Source organism: Chiloscyllium plagiosum, unplaced genomic scaffold, assembly GCF_037043375.1.
Source record: "Chiloscyllium plagiosum isolate Xiang-an unplaced genomic scaffold, Cpla_swu_hap1 HiC_scaffold_24, whole genome shotgun sequence".
In the NCBI taxonomy this organism is placed as follows: domain Eukaryota; kingdom Metazoa; phylum Chordata; class Chondrichthyes; order Orectolobiformes; family Hemiscylliidae; genus Chiloscyllium; species Chiloscyllium plagiosum.
Window position 1 is genome coordinate 37,996,262 of NW_028270162.1, and position 17,970 is coordinate 38,014,231.

Here is a 17,970-nt window from a genome sequence, read left to right on the forward strand (position 1 = left end):
ATTTTATAGACTTTAAAATGTCAGTGTATTGGGCAAGGAAGATTTGGCCAACTTAGAGAGGGAAGCAAGGGGCAAGAGGGTAAAGGGGTTTGGGTTTCGGAGAGCAGGATGACACGGTGGAACAGTAGTTAGCAGGGATTCGGATTCAATTCCAGCCTTGGGTGATTGTCTGTTTGGAGTTTGCATATTCTCCCATGTCTGCTTGGGTTTCCTCCAAGTGCTCTGATTTCCTCCCACAGTCCAAAGATGTGTAGGGTAGATGGATTGGTCATGCTAAATTGCTCCATAGTGCCTAGTGATGTGCAGAGTAGGTGGATCAACCAGGTAAACATGGGCTTAAGGGGATAGGGTGGAGGGGTGGGCCTGGATTGGATGGCCTCTATCTATAATGTAGAGATTTTATGAATTAAGCAGGGCTTCTATCTTTGGTTGGGGTTGGGAGAAAACTGATTTGTAAAGTCAACCCCTGAAGATAGAATCCCATTTCCTTCGTGCCAGTTTAAAAGCATTAAATCAAATGGGCTTCACAGTGGAAGGCACGAGTAATCTGCCAAAAATTCATGAGAGTGAGGGACCAGAGCTGAGTATGGTGGCCATCACCAATGAGAAGGTGCTAGAAAAACTGAATGGCCTGAAGATGGATAAATATTCTGGACCAGATGGACTAAACCACAGAGTTCAGCTACATCCTAGAGTTCTGAGGGAGGTGGCTGAGGAAATAGCGGAGGCATTGGTTGAGATCTTTCAAAAGTCACTGGAGTCAGGGAATGTCCCGGATTATTGGAAGATCGCTGTTGTAACCCCTTTGTTCAAGAAAGGATCAAGGCAAAAGATGGAAAATTATAGGCTAATTAGCCTAACCTCGGTTGTTGGTAAAGTTCTAGAATCCATCATTAAGGATGAGGTTTCTAAATTCTTGGAAGAGCAGGGTCGGATTAGAACAAGTCAACATGGATTTAGTAAGGGGAGGTCGTGCCTGACAAACCTGTTGGAATTCTTTGAAGAGGTGACAAGTAGGTTAGACCAGGGAAACCCAGTGGATGTTATCTACCTAGACTTCCAAAAGGCCTTTGATAAGGTGCCACACAGGAGGCTGCTGAGCAAGGTGAGGGCCCATGGTATTCGAGGTGAGCTACTGTTATGGATTGAGGTTTGGCTGTCTGACAGAAGGCAGAGAGTTGGGATAAAAGGTTCTTTTTCGGAATGGCAGCCGGTGACAAGCGGTGTCCCGCAGGGTTCAGTGTTGGGGCCACAGCTGTTCGCATTATATATTAATGATCTGGATGAAGGGACTGGGGGAATTCTAGTGAAGTTTGCCAATGATACAAAGTTAGGTGGACAGGCAGGTAGTACTGAGGAAGTGGGGAGGCTGCAGAAGGATCGAGACAGTTTGGAAGAGTGGTCCAGGAAATGGCTGATGGAATTCAATGTGAGCAAATGCGAGGTCTTGCACTTTGGAAAAAAGAATACAAGCATGGACTACTTTCTAAACAGTGAGAAAATTCGTAAAGCCAAAGTACAGAGGGATCTGGGAGTGCTAGTTGAGGATTCTTTAAAGGTAAACATGCAGGTTGAGTCCGTGATTAAGAAAGCGAATGCGATGTTGTCAATTATCTCAAGAGGGTTGGAATATAAAAGCACTGTTGTGCTACTGAGACTTTATAAAGCTCTGGCTAGGCCCCATTTGGAGTACTGCGTCCAGTTTTGGTCCCCACACCTCAGGAAGGACATACTGGCACTTGAGCGTGTCCAGCGGAGATTCACACGGATGATCCCTGGAATGGTAGGTCTAACATATGAGGAACGGCTGAGGATCCTGGGATTGTATTCATTGGAGTTTAGAAGATTAAGGGGAGATCTAATAGAAACTTACAAGATAATACATGGCTTGGAGAGGGTGGACGCTAGGAAATTGTTTCCGTTAGGCGAGGAGACTAGGACCCGTGGACACAGCCTTAGAATTAGAGGGGGTAAATTCAGAACAGAAATGCAGAGACATTTCTTCAGCCGGAGAGTGGTGGGCCTGTGGAATTCATTGCCACAGAGTGCAGTGGAGGCTGGGACGCTAGATGTCTTCAAGGCAGAAATTGATAAATTCTTGATGTCACAAGGAATAAAGGGCTACGGGGAGAATGCGGGTAAGTGGAGTTGAAATGCCCATCAGCCATGATTGAATGGCGGAGTGGACTCAATTGGCCGAATGGCCTTACTTCCGCTCCTATGTCTTATGGTCTTACGGTCTTATGGAGTTCTAATGGAGATAGCTGAACAGATGATGGAGGCCTGGGTGGTGATCTTTCAGGAATCACTAGATTCAGGGAGGGTCCCAGAGAACTGAAAAATCACTAATATGACACCCCTGATTAAAAAGGGAGTAAGGCAAAAGACAGAAAATTATAGACTGATTGGCCTAACCTCGGTTGTGGATAAGATCCTGGAATCCATTGTGAAGGATGAGATTTCTGAATACTTGGGAGTTCAAATAGGGCATGGCTTTATCATGGGTAGGTCATGCTAGCATTCTTTGAGGAAGTCTTCGAGGAGAAAGTGAGGTCTGCAGATGCTGGAGATCAAAGTTGAAACTTTATTGCTGGAACAGCATAGCAGGTCAGGCAGCATCCAGGGAACAGGAGATTCGACGTTTCGGGCACAGGCCCTTCTTCAAGAAGGGCCTGTGCCCGAAACGTCGAATCTCCTGTTCCCTGGATGCTGCCTGACCTGCTGTGCTGTTCCAGCAATAAAGTTTCAACAACATTCTTTGAGGAAGTAACAAGCATGTTAGACCAAGAATAGCCAATGGACATTATTCACCTGGACTTCAAGAAAGCCTTTGACAAGGTGCCACACAGGACCCTGCTGAGTAAGATAGAGCCCATGGTGTTAGAGGCAATGTGCTAGCATGGATAGAAGCTTGGCTATCTGGCAGAAAGCAGAGAGTGGGCTAAAAGTGTTCATCTCAGGATGGCAGCTGTTGACAAGTGGTGTTTTGAAAGCCTCAGTATTGGGACCACAACTTTCCACTTTATACATTAACGATTTAGATGAAAGAACTGAGGGCATTCTGGCTAAGTTTGCAGGTGATACAAAGATAGGTAGATTTACAGGGAGCATTGAGGAGGCAAGGTGGCAGCAGAAGAATTTGAACAGGTTAGGAGAGTGAACAAAGAAGTGGCAGATGGAGTACAATGTGGGAAAGTGTGAGGTCATGCATTGTGGTAGGAAGAATAGAGACATGGACTATTTTCTAAATGGGGAGAAAATTCAGAAGTCTGAAGTGCAAAGAGACTTGGGAGCTGGAGTCCAGGATTCTGTCAAAGTAAACCTGTAGGTTGAGTCAGTAGTTAGTAAGGCAAATGCAGTGATGGCATTTATCTTGAGAGGACTTAAATATAAAAGCAGAGATGTACTTCTGAGGCTCTATAAGGCTCTGGTCAAACAACATTTGGAGAATTGTGCGCAGTTTTGGACTCATATCTCAGGAAGGATGTACAGGTCTTACAGCAAGAATGGTCCCAGTAATAAAAAGTTTAACGTATGAGGAACATTTGAGGACTCTGGATTTTTTATACTTGATGGAGTTTAGAAGGATGGGGGGCAGTGGGTTGGAATCTAATCGAAATGTACAGAATACTGAATGGCCTGGACAAAGTAGATGTTGGGAAGATGTTTGAATTGGTAGAGAGAGACTAGGACCCAAGGGCATGGCCTTAGAGGAAAGGGAAGACCTTTTAGAATGGAGATAAAGATAAACTTCTCCAGCCAGAGAGTGGTGAATCTATGGAATTCACTGCCACAGAAGGTTGTAAAGGTCAGGTCATTGAGTATATTTAAGACTGAGATAGTCAAGAGGATCAAGAGTGATGGGGAGAAAGCAGGAGAACAGGTTTGAGAAACTTATCAGCCATGATTGAATGGTGGAGCAGGCTTGATGGGCTGAATGGCCTAATTTCTGTTCCTACGCCTTATGGTCTTATGGGCTACCTACTACTGCCTGACTACTACATTATAGCGCAGACAGCATATTATGAGGATCAACTGGCTTGCTAACAAACTCTGATCACGTTTTATTACTTAAATATGTTAGGTTGGCTGTCAAAGTTAGCACCCACCCAGCTACATTCTCATGGGAGAGAGCTCAGGGGTGAGTGGGAAACCAATGGATTGTGCACCCACTCTACTTAATTTTCTCTACCATCTTACCCATCAAAACCATGCCCAATAAAATTCAGCACAATGCTTAGGGTCAGTTTTGATGAACTTTCATTGGCCTGTTAACTCTATTTCTCTATCTGTAATGCTGCCAGACCTGCTGAGCATTTTCAACTTTTATTTCATAGTTTGAGCATCCACATTATTTTGCTTTGTAACTGCAGACTGGAATATCTCATCCAGCTCCTGACAAACAGTCTTATGGTTCTTGTGCCACAGAGAAACACAATATCAGTTTCAGTGGTGAATGATTACAAGCAGAGGGTCCAGCAAGCAGACACAAGCTTCCACATGCATCTAAGCCAATTGTCTGTGCTAGCATACTTTATAGATATGACAATTAAGATAACTTCCTGCAAAACACGAGTATTCAACTCAGCCCTGGGGGTTATACCAATGACGTAATCATGTGCAATAGAAGAACAAAGGACCAATGAGGCCAATACAAGTATCAATTCCATTATCAGACACACTCTAGGCATCTTAAGTATTTGCTTCAAATGTCTGGTCAGATCTGGGGGTATCATCCTATAGTGTTATGATTAAAATGTGTTGTAATGATCTTCAAAGAGTTCTAATAATGGAGGAGAAAGAGGTTCAGCCACAGATAAAGGACATATAAAGACAATGTTCAATCAGAAAACACCAATACTTTGAACATCTACTGCAAAAATCAATGAATAGTTGCAATATTATAGTTTTGTGGCAAACTACAATCCCCTCTTAAAGATAGACAGAAAGGATGTTTCAAGTGTGGCTCCCAAAAGCCATCTGTCTTCACTTGATGATTCAAGTATATTTGGAACCAGAGTGTACTCCTCTTAAGGCTCTTAAGAGACATTACATTTTGGAATTCCATGCGCATTTCCATAAGGTGAATAGAAACCCATTGACAACAGCTTGCCTGGAGTCGTGAATAATTCTTCCTATTACATCAAAGCTGGAAGAATTGGATAGAACAAGAGCAGGCCATAGGACCAGGCCTCAAACCTGCTCCACTAGTCTATATCTTGACTCATGATCAATCTCAACTTTATATTCCCATGCTATCCCTATGTTCTTTGATCAGTAATACAAGTTCATCAATCCCTATCTTGAATTTATTTAATGACTTACAGAGTAGTGAATTCCACAAATTATCCAGCCTATAGGCTGAGTTATCCAGCCTATAGATTTCTTTTCATTCTGAGATTGTTTCCCAGGATCTAGACTGCACATTCAGGGGAAACATGCATTCTGCCTTTACTTTGTCCTTTACTTTAAGATTTTTATATGTTTCTATGAAATTGCCTATCATTCTTCTGAACTTCAGAGAGTGTAGGCCCAGTCTCCTCAATATCTCCTCATTGGGCAGTCCCACCATCAGTCTGGTGAACCTCTGCTGTATTTTGTCCACAGCAAATGCATCTTCCATTAGGCAAGCGGACCAGAACTGCACACAACACTTTATGTGTGGTTTAACCAGTCTTCTATACAATTGAAATAAGACTGTCTGCTCCTGTGTTCAAATTCTCTTGTGTTAAAGGCTAACATACAATTCGCCTTCCAAACTACTTGTGACAATCTGTGCAGGCTCATCTGAATCACTCAAGTTAATAGCTAAAAGATATTGGATGGGACTATGCTCCAGACTTAGACAAATCAATACCTGACATGAAAGCATGCTGCGCCAGTTTGGGATAGTAATCATGTTTAAGTTTTAGACCGTATAAAAGTGCGGCTGGGAACAGAGCATTATGTGCAGAGATAGCAGGAGAACTACCTGTTCACCATGAGAGAAATAAAACTTACTCACACCAGGAGACAGAGCAAGGCATTCAGGAGCAAAACAAAATTGAATGAACTCTGTGCTGGGATGGGGGGGGGGGGGTGCGTGGGGCGGGTTACCCAGAATACCAAGAGCTACAACCTGCAGTGTCACAAAAGTGAAACACATTTTTTAAAAGAGTCACTGAGAGTAAAAAAAGCCCACAAGAAGGGAAGGAGCTAAATTTGGATCATGCACTCATAAAATGAGTCCAATTACTGGACATCCAAAACAGACTCAGTCCATTAGAGGAAAAAGAACTGAAAATTTTGTTTCTACAAAATCAGGATGGCAAACAGAGATAAGGCTTTTCGCAGTAATTCAATGATCTCTAAACTGTATGCCTGAAAACTAGTTCAATGATAAGCTAACACAAGTTAAGAAAGTTCTTCACACATAGGCTTAAAATAAATTGAACATTGAAAAATCAGAAATAAAAATCATTTACTGGAATTTGAAGTTTCAGAGTACCAATAGTAAAGTTACTTAAAATTTACTATTTTGATGATTTTAATGAGAACTCAAAGTTTTATTTGCTAAAAGGTTTTATCAATTTTAATTGTTTTTAAAAATTGATATAAAGACAAAAAATGAATCTGAACACTGTTGTAGGGACAAAAATACTTCAGATGTGGTAAAAAACCCAATCTGACCGATATCTGAGCAGCATTTGGTAGTCACAAATAACTGAATCATACTGATTGAAAAGAAATGTCTTCATTTATTTCTATAAAGATACCATATTGGTCGAGGAAAACTGAATTTTACATTGAAAAATGCACTTATAACTGCAGAAACCTTAAAAGCTTTCAGTTTTAGTATTACTGCAATAATCTTTGCAACAACATGATACAACAGCAACTTTAGCCAATGACAAATACGCAAGGTAACAATATGTGTGTAGTACAAGGAGATCAATATCCTAACAATGATAATCCAAATCAGGAAAAGACTAACAATGTCAAGTTCTTATCAACAATCAGTCAATGGAACAACATTCACTAGTATCAGTTTTTCCATCAGAAAAATTGAAGTTATCACATCCACTTGATAGATCAGCAAATTGGAAAATGTGTAATGCACAATCCCTGATGTATCAAATATCTTCAAAACTGAACATCAAATTCGGTACAGAACAGGTTATCACATACCTCTATTAGTTGGGAAGAACATAAAATCATGTGTTAAGCAGACAACAGATTGATGAGAAACAACTTCATTTTGACAACCTCCTTAATAGCTTTTGATCAATATTTCACTCCAAGAACAAACATGACACTGGTGAAATCATGCTTCAATAGCAGATACTTGCAAATACAGTTCATATTAGTGAACCTTTAAGGCAACTCCGAAGACAGGATCAAGCATGGAATTGGGATCACATCCAATAGCAATATTTGATAAATGAAATGTTAACAGCTTCTGAGATTTTGGTTTATGTGATTCTGAGTTACAAACTATTAGAAGCGATGAATGCATCAGCAACAGGAGCAGTATTGTTTCAAATGCAGAAAGATGGCATTGGTAGAAAATTCCATTAGGAAAAACAGTCACTGATAGAAACTCTACAAAGATATACATTCACAGCTCCAAAAATGCATACTTTCCACAATGGAAGAAGAGGAGATTCAAAGATCAGTGAGATGCAACAGTGACTCTCAAGCTGAGAGAATGAGCCCGGAAAATACAGATAATCAACAACCTCAAAGAAGACTCTAATTGTGAAGATTAATAAAACCCTCACAAAGATTATCCCTGAAAATACAGAGACTGTCTGCAGAGAAACAGGAGGTGATATGTATGTACAGCAGTTTACAGATAAAGGCTTGAGGGGAGATATAAAGGACTAATCTTGAACATGTACATAAGAAGCTGTGTCATTGATGATGTCATGAATGCATGATGCTAAATGTGACAATGAGAAGTCTTTAGTGAAGGAACACTAGCTTAGACCATGTGCAATGTGTAGTTATTTTGATGTAATTAAATCTGTGCTTTAATAAAAGGCCCATGAGTCTGGCTGTGCTTTACCTTAGAGCAAGACTCCAGCTACATTATCAACTTGTTAATACCAGATATAAGTCATGTCCCTTTCACCACTCCTACACACTATCCTCCAAGTTGCTGGCCAATATCTCCCCTCCACTCATTGTGGTATTGACCAGATGGTTGTACGACCACTGCTAGCCATTTGCCACCATGAATTCATGACTGCCATGTAAGACATAAGTTGCTAACTGTTAGCAGGCTATTTCACCATGCATAGCCACATGGACAAGCTTCTCCCCATTCCCATGCACTCACTTTCCAAAATGGGAAACAATAAGGAATCAAGAGTATTAAAACAACTGATTTTTTTTCTCTGTCATTAGAAGATATTAAGTTTTACTGCTTAGCTGACAGAAAGCAGCTAACACAGTCTCGACCAGTGAAGCATAACTGCTCAGATCAGGTAATGAGGGTCTGTCAACTCAGTGAAAAAGTATCCAAGCATGAATCATCACTTTCAAAAGAAGTGGGAAAGAAATTGAGAGTTTATTTTGTACATTAAATGACTTGGTTAGAAATGACTGCAGATAATTCAAGTCCACTGTCTTATGGTAATTTTCCTCTATTCTGATCATTGCATCCTCCGGTGGTCTGATTGATAAGGGATCAGTGCTACAATCACTCAGTGGACATGGTATTCACCCAAGCTCTGTATTGGCAAACTGCCTCCTGCTGTACAAACCTGTCTATAATTGACATTGTACTTTTAAAGTTGCCTCCATTACTGAGAGTGATTTCTTGTTCTTAATGTATACATTCTGCTGTTTGGTCAGAGCACTCATAGAATCAACCAGTCAGACTTCTTTGTGCTTTATTTTCTGTGGTGAATGGTGTACCCAGCGCATTCTGTGGTCCAATAAAGTCAAATTGCACAGAAATCTTACCTAGGAAACCTGCAGAATTTGCATCTCTCAATTTCCTTGTTTTCCTGTGCTGGACTCCTTCAGTTTCTTACAGAGAATCACCTGAGATTGTGAACTCACCATGCAGGCTCTGGCCTGTGGGGATCAGAGCCTGTATTAGACCAAGAATCGAAATTGGGATCTTCTGGTTTTCTGGGCTCAGTTACACATATCCTTTCAGAGTCAAGAGGCCATGTAGGGAACAGATATTGGCCCATTGAATACATGTTAGCACTCTGTGGAACAATTAGGTCAGTCCCATTCCCCTGCTCTAGCACAGTTGTTTTGTAAGTTTATTTTCCTTAAGTGCCTATTTAATCTGCTTTTGAAATTACTATTTGTCTCTGTTTCCTCTGTCTTCATAGGTAGCAGTTCCAGGCTATGATCACTCATTGAGTAAAATACGATCTCCTTCATGATTCCTTTTTGTCTCTTTCCCAAAATCCAACAATCTCTTACTCTTGTCCTTGTACCATCAGCTAACAGAAGCAACATTCTTTTTTCTATCTTATTTAAACCGTATTATAATCTTATGCACCTCTGTCAGATCTCCCATCAAGATCATTTATTCCAAGGAGAACAACTCATTTCCCAACTGAAGTCTTCACAGATGCTCTAGGCAAATAGTCCCACTGCTATATGGCCTAACATTTCATATTTCAAACCTCTTGTGGGTGCTTTCTGTTTTAATGGACGAACAGACAGCTCCCATCAAGAAAAAAATACAAAGCAGTTAACTTGTGTACCAGGCCCTAACTAGTTAACAAGTTTTATCAAGTGCGACTTCTGTGACAGAACAGAATTGTTCAAATATTTGTCACAACTTGAATGAAAAAATAAAGAGAAACTGGCTGAAGACAAATGGATTAAAAAGGCAGTTGGGGATTTCCTAGCCTTTTAACAATATTGAATGAGATGCATCAATATGAACCTGATCTCTCGATTCAGACACACCTCATGAAACAATACACACCATGCAAGCAAAATGTTTTAACATTCTGCATATGGTACGGACACCTTTTGTGTGAATTTGTTTTTTTCAGAAAAGAGCAAAACTCTCTGGAACCCTGTCATATTTGTGAAAATATAGAGGTTGTTGTCATGCTTCTGGTAGTAGTGAGACATTCGTTTGTGTTCAATAACACACCAAAACTTTGTGGTATTTCAGTAATTTTACATAAATATACCTGCTGATGTCACTTCTGTTGTGCTAAATAGTCTTTAAGTGTAGTGTGATAACAACAAAATAGCAGTGGCTGCTCTGTACAGTCCTAACTGAATGAGGTAATGGTGTAAACTGAAGTCTTTTAATAGACATGAGCTGCAGAGAGCTAGAAATTAACCTTTTGAGCACTGAATGGACTTTGCTTATTTCCAAAATAGGGGTCTGCACAGGAAAGGAGTACACTTCTGCAGATTAATTTGTGTGTGTTTAAGTACAATTGCTGAATTGTACGCAGCACAGAATGCTTTATACTGCACCATTATTGACTGCATGGGGAGTCTTCAGAAAGGCTAAATCTTTGGAACACCCTGTTCACAAGCTGGTTTGAAAATCATCTCCTACGGGCAGATGAATGTAAAGCTGTCAGGAGCATTTATGTAATTTTGTTAAAAACGGCAAGCTAGACTCTTTCGTCAGTCAGCCAAAAATCAACCAAGAGGGCAGGACAGACACTGCCATGGCAGCAGCGTGATGTCATCAGTTGTGCTGTGTCACCACATGGAAACATTGTGACATCATTGCTCCGAGCACACCTTCTAGACAAAAGCTCCAAAGGTGTTGAATGGTGGAGCAGCACAATACAACCAAGATCCGGCTGTGTTTTAGGAAGTTAGTCACGAGAAAGCAGCAATAAGTAGCTCACCCTCCAAAGAATATGTGTTACAGCATAAAAGCAGTTTAAAACTGATGTCTTGTCATGTGAGCCTAGCAGCAATCCCCAGCTCAACTCCTGCTACTTTCTAGATACTTTCAATGCAGTATTAATTAAAACTAAAATTAATGAGGAAGGAAGGGTGTTTGACAGGCCATTGGATAAATGCACCATGTGGTGTCAGATAAAGAGCAATGAAGATGAAGATCCCAGATTCCATCCGTGGACTGACACCTCAGTGTTCCTGAAGTATGAATGGGAAATTTAGCGAGGTCCCTTCCAACAAACCCAGGTAAACAGTATTCCAGTGTAAACACAGAATGAGGAGTGAAGCAGGTCCACCATTCTCTATTTGTCAATGATCCAGTAGCATTAACTGTTCGAGCTCACATTTAAATATAGCCAATTGGGCAAGGTTCAAAGGACTCCAGCTAGCCAGGAGCACGAGGCATGAGCATGAGTTAGCAATTTCAGGATGTGAAGTAGGCAACTAAAAAAATCTGGGGCACTGCATACGGCCAGACATCAGCATTGAGGCACTGGCTATGTCAATCAGTTGTGTTTGAGGAGAAGGGAGGGGAAGGTTGCATCATCCCCATTCCGACACAAGTCTTCCAAAAGGATGATCTTGAAGTCTCTATGAAAAAAAATGGAACATTCCCACTGACTCATGGGAATCTAGTACCCAAGTTCTGGAGAACAAGTGTTTGTGAAAGTGTCGACCGTCTTGAACATCTCCGAAAAGTCCAGGTGGAGACTAAGAACAAATGGCAGAAGAAATGTATGAAAACCTGAATATCTCACCCACCCATATCTTCAAACACTACTGCCCTACCTGTAGCAGAGTGAGCAAATCCAGCACTGCACTATTAAATCATCACAGGATTCACAACTCTGGAGAGGGAGGACTGCCTAAGCGAAAGAAGGGGTCACCAGCACTTGGAAACACAGCGACCTACATTCAAAAATACCTTAACCTGTTAGCAGCAAGCCTATTAAAGGTTCCTTGAGAAAACACAGGAATACTTAAACTCAGTTGGTGATTTGTATCCTCATATAACAGCTCAAAGGGTTAAGTGCCAATGTTGGTATTACCAGCCAACACTTTGAATAACACAATACTGTTATGATGAAAATAGTGCATTGACAATCCCAACATTGGCAGCATGACAACTACATGCTGCAGTTTGTAATTAAAACCTTATATTTCCACCCCCTGTCACTCGCAAATGGCTTTTTCACATGCATCATTAAAACACTGAACGGTTTAGCTGAATATTGCTATATCAAGTTGTTTTTTAAAAAGAACAATTCACAAAAAGAGTTACGTCATAAAAAGAAAATATAGCATTAAACTTCATACAAAATGGGAGTTTAAAAAAAGTGTATAAATGAATAAGAATACTAAATGGCCTTTGTAATTATTTAAACACAAATTTTCTGCAGACAGTCTAATTCCTGACATGCCAAGATGCTGATTTAACCTTTATACATCAGTCTCAGGGTTTGTTCCTTGGTGCTGAAACATATTCAGGGAGAAGCGCAGGTTAGGGTATGAACCACTGACCTCTTGTGACAGCAATATTATTGTTGCAGTTTTAAACATTATAGTAATATTGTTCATGTGAAAATCTGAATGTTTGATATGCTTCATGTGAACATTGAACACACAAAATCAAATGGTATGAAAAGACTAACACACTGGCGCTCCCCGCCCTCACCCCCCACCCCAAAATATGCCTTAAATCACAAATTTCAGAGCATTAAGAGCAAACATTTCTTCCCAACTTGCACACAATCTACCACATTTCTCATCTTCATTATTGTGTACATGACAGACAAAAGCAAAACAGAGAGAAACACGCAATTTACAGCAACATACAAAACTATTGTAAGTGCTTCAAGAATCATCCTATATAATTAATCCAGCCATCTTAATGTTCTGGGTACCAAGGTTCATATCCTACCATGGCTGATGGTGGAATTTGAATTCAATAAAAGAGAAATTTGGGACTAAGAGACTAATAATGACCTTAAAACCATTATCAATTATCGGAAAAACCTATCTGGTTCACTAATGACCTTTCGGGAAGGAAATCTGCCATCCTTACCTGGTCTGGCCTACATATGGCTCCAGACCAACAGCAATATAGTTGACTCTCAACTGTCCTCTGGGCAATTAGAGACGGGCAATAAAAATTGGCCTTGCCAGTGACATCCACATCCCATGAGTGATTAAAAATTTCTGAAAATAACATTAGCTGTGCAGTTTACATTTTCCACCCAAGATCCCAATGACACAAAAGAGGACATAAAGTTCTGATTCTAGTGAAATCATTAAGATCACATTCTAAACAAGCTTTTGGAAGAAAAGTGCAATGTGCCAGTCTCCATGAATCTCACCATCACTGAGAGTTGGTACCTTCCTTTTAAGACTATAATGTAATTGCTCTGATGTAATGTTCCAAGAATATCCATCGTTTTAGGCTCCACACACTCAATAAAATATCACAGCACTGTCTTACTGACTGTCTGCAGAACTGCTTAAGTCATAAATTTGAACAAATCCTTCAGGATTCTTGGGCTAGTCTGAAGCATATGAAAGATGGTGTTATGTAAATCAGATATTTTAAAATCCTTTTATATATGTCCTGTTTAGGTCAGAAAGAGATACGGAATCCTCAGCAAGAAGTGCCTTTTTTCTCCACAAAGACTATTGGTTAGGGTTGATCTGATGATACATTTTCCTCAATCCTCTCCTATCAGGAAACATACTGATGCCGACTCTATCATTCTTCCTGAATCTGCCAGCATTGTGACTCCCCATTGCAGCTCAGTTTTTTTTTAAAAGAAATGAACAATGCTACCTGGCCTGTCGAGCACAAGATAACCAGCTACAACTGTAGCACTGTACTTTCTTTTATCTGCTTACTGCCTGAAAATTATCTTCTTTTACTCTATAATTACGCAGTTACAGAGAGCGATAAAAAAAACCTTGACACCGGACCCTCGTGAGGTTTCGAAGCCTCATGACAATAAACCTCCCTAATGTACTTAAAATATGAACAGTGCCAGCAAGCAGAACAATTGAGTTGGGAATTGCAATGCACCCATTGGCACAGCACTGCATTCAGGGATTTTTTTTTCCCTGAGCTTATCTGTTGTCTTCGTCTTGTGGGAGACGAGATAACAGTAATTCTTCTGGGTACTTTTCGCTACGTGAGCTTTTCCCATGTCTTTCTGGGCTGTTCAGATAAAGGGTGAAGACCGACTAGTGTCATTTTCTTTGTCAAAAATCAATATTCAGCAAAGTTTATCTGACCTACATAGCAGGAAGCACTAATTTTGTCCACGTCAATTGCTTTGATGAATGTTCATAATGCCCATGGTGTGAGTGCAAGATAAAAGAATTACTGCAGAAAAAGAAGTGCCGTGAACACAACAAAGCTTTAATGAAATGCACGTTTCCTGATTGTCAAAAAAAAAATAAATCCAAGCTTGCTGCTGAAGCTTGTTTGAAACATGCCCATTGATTGTATTTTGTAAGGCAGGAAGTTAAGCCTTCAGAAGGCCCATGGTTACAAATCACATGCAGTCAGTAATCAGTGAAGACTGACAGACTGGTCAGCTAAATACACAACAATGGTTCCGCCTCATCTTTAACTATCCCCCATCCCCATCCTCACTCCTAAACATGGGGTGCTGGATGTGACAGCTTTTTTGTGGTGTAATTAGGACAAAACAGGGATAACACAGCTCAAATGTACAGCTCTCAGGCACTGTGTGAAAGAAAGCAGATACCGTTAAAGGGTAGAGAGGAGCAGAGGTTTCTTTCAATTTAGCCTTCTCGCTCCTAGTTCAACCATTCAATGAGATCAGAGCCAATCGCTGACCTTAACTCCATATCTCTGCATATATGCCTTTGTTGCATAACCTTGACTGACAAAAATCTACCAGTCACTGTTTTAAAATTAACAATTGATTTGACATCTATTGCTGTTGTGGAAAGGGATTTCAAACTTCTACCACCCTTCAAGTATAGAAGTATTTCCTAACTTCATTCTGGAAAGGACTGACTCTCATTTTTATAATAGTCCCCTAGTCTTAGATTCCCTATCAGTAGAAATTGTTTCTCTCTGTTTACCCCACCTGCTCCCCTTGATATTTTAAAAGCTTCAAACAAATTACCCCTCAACCTTCTAAAATCTAGACAGTACAATGTCAGGTTGTGTAATCTCTTTCCTTGGAACCCAGGTATTGTTCTAATAAATTGACTGTGCTTCCTCCAAAGTCATTATCTCTTTCCTAAGGTGTGGAGCCCAGAATGAACACATTACCTCCAAGCATGGTCAGGCAATGTCTTGTGCATCTGTGGCATAATTTCTATCCCCTTAAATTCTAATATTCTTGGCATAAGGCCAGCATATGAGCTTTTTTTGATTATTTTCTATAATTTCCCATGAAATCTTAATGAAATGCTTGAACTTCTCAAGTCTCTTTGAACCCTCAGTTACTGTGGAATCATTCTCTTCTCTCTTTTTAGGCTCTAAATGGAGAACTCCACATTTTCTACATTTCAAATGTTTCGCTACAGTTTTGCTTAATCTAATAACACTACTTTGTAATGTATGCTTTCATCTACATTGCTTACAATGTCCTCTATCCAAATGTCATCGCTAAATTTGGGTATGTAGCTTTCTATCCCATAATTTAAGTTGTTAATATGTGGGATGAATTGTTGAAGTCCCAACATAGATCTTTGTGGAACATCACTTAAAGGACCTGTCAATTAAAGGATCTAGCCAGTACTGTTGTGTCATCTGCCACTCAACCAATTTCCCACCCAGGTGAATCATTTTCTGAAAATGATAAAAGTTTGAACTTGATCTAGAAGTTTTTTATGAATGACTTTATCAGATACCCACTAGAAGTCCATATAAATTACACCTATTGACATTGCCCTGTCCGCTTCACTGAAAGGTTCCATCATATTTGTCAGGCATGAGTTAACCTTCACAAACACATGTTAGTTTTCTTTCTGATCTGTCCACAAGTTTCAAGGTGTTAAGTCATTCTGTCCGAGACTGCAAAATCATGCTTGTCCCTTCATTATTTAAGCAATGTAGAAGAGGGAAATAAATGATTATTTTATTCATTCATGAGACATGGGTGTCGCTGGCTAGTCAGCATTTATTGCCCGTCCCGAGATGCCTTTGAGAAGGTGGTGGTGAGCCTCCTTCTTGACCCACTGCAGTCCATGTCCTCTAGACCACCCACAATGATCTTAGGAAGGGAATTCCAGGATTTGGACTAAGCGACATTGAAAGAATGACGATATATTTTTTACCAAGTCAGAAATTACAGACAAGCTAGCATTCTGGCACAAAGTGAGAGTGCTTCCAACTGAGCCACAGCTGTCACTGAAATTGCTTTACATCTTTTCATTTGCTCTCTACATGTCATGCCTAAAACACAATTTCTGATTGTTGCTGTACTGTCTTCCCTTCGGCTTTTCTCAGAACCATTACTGATACTGTCTTTTCAGAAGAGCCACCAATTTGTTTCCCTTCTCCACCTCATTTAATTGTTTCAAGTTCCTGTGACAACCCAATTTATCCTTTTCAGCCCAGCTCAAGTTGTGCCTCTCCCAATTAGCAAGTTCCTTGCTGTCCCAGCACAGATGCCAGAGTCTCATTAAATGAAACCACTCTCTCCTTCTTTACTCCTTCAATATGCTACAGATTATAACCTTGGTATCTCCCCAAGCAAAACCTCTTGCTTAATCATTCCTATGTTATCAGCTCCAACATGACTGACTCCTCTTCTTCCTCTGGGACAAGACACCACTCGAAATCCCAAACAGGACAAGTTGCACTCCTTTCAGTGACATGGCCACAAAGGAATGCATCAAAACTGTGATGCTAATGGTCATATCAAAGGAACAAAACTCTGGTTTGGTGTTACTCATTAAAGAAATCAGACATTCATTTTTTTTCTCTGAAGAAGTGTCACTGGACTTGAAATATTAACTCTGTTTCTCTCTCCACAGAGGCTGCCAGACATGTTGAGATTCTCCAACACTTTCTGTTTTTGATTTTTTTTTCTTTATTTTCATTCAGTTTGATTAGTCAGCACTTCATTTATTCAATGTTTTTTTCTTGTTGATTTCTTTCTCCTTAATCCCCCTTTCAATTATTTGTTCTACAGTTTTTCCTTAAGTTAATTGCCAGTGATTCCTTAAAAGATTAGATACCTTTCCAGATGAGGAAAAGTAAGTGTTGTAAGGCCCATTAGCATCTCTATACCATCAATATATATTTTGTTCAAAATTCATTTTACAAAGTACAAATGATGAATATGAATATAGTGCCAGTTAATAGATATCTCTATCAGCCCGAGTTGGCCATAGCAGATTATGTTAATTTATCACTACCTGTGCTTTTGAAAGAAAATACATGAAATGTTTGTTAATTGTTCAAACTCATTATTATGTTCAGTTGGGTTACATCTGATAAAGAAGCAGCTGTATGAAAATATTTACTACTGTTTAGATCTTCATGCATTTAGCCATGTACATAATTGCTCAAATATGACTGCATTAAGGAATACTAAGCAGGCCCACTGAGGTGTCCTTCAGTGATTATTTCAGCTTTTGCACATCATATATGAAATCCCTGTGACCTATGACATTACCCATGAACTCCCCCCTTTTTTTTATTCCTTCTTTAAATCTTTATCGAGGAGCCTCTGACATCAGCTTGCTCTGTTGCACAGGATTTAGGGACGTGTGCGTTGGTCAATCCATGCTGAATAATATCTTTCCTCAGTGTGAGCTTGCGATAATCTTCAAGGCTCAGGCTCCCCTAAATGAGGTGCAAAAACCTCGAGTTGGATTATCTTCATTTCCATATGGAAGATGGTGTACAACAGTTCAAAATTAAATCACAGATTTGCAGACCGTTTTGCTTACACGGCTAATGCCCTTTCGAAAAGTTTCCACTGGGAAATAAAAAAAACATGTTCAAACAGTTTTAAATAAACCTTTACATTAAATCATTGAAGGAAGTAGCAACCTTGAAAAGAAGAGGTTCATTGAATAAAGGGGAGGGAAAAAAACCCATAATTT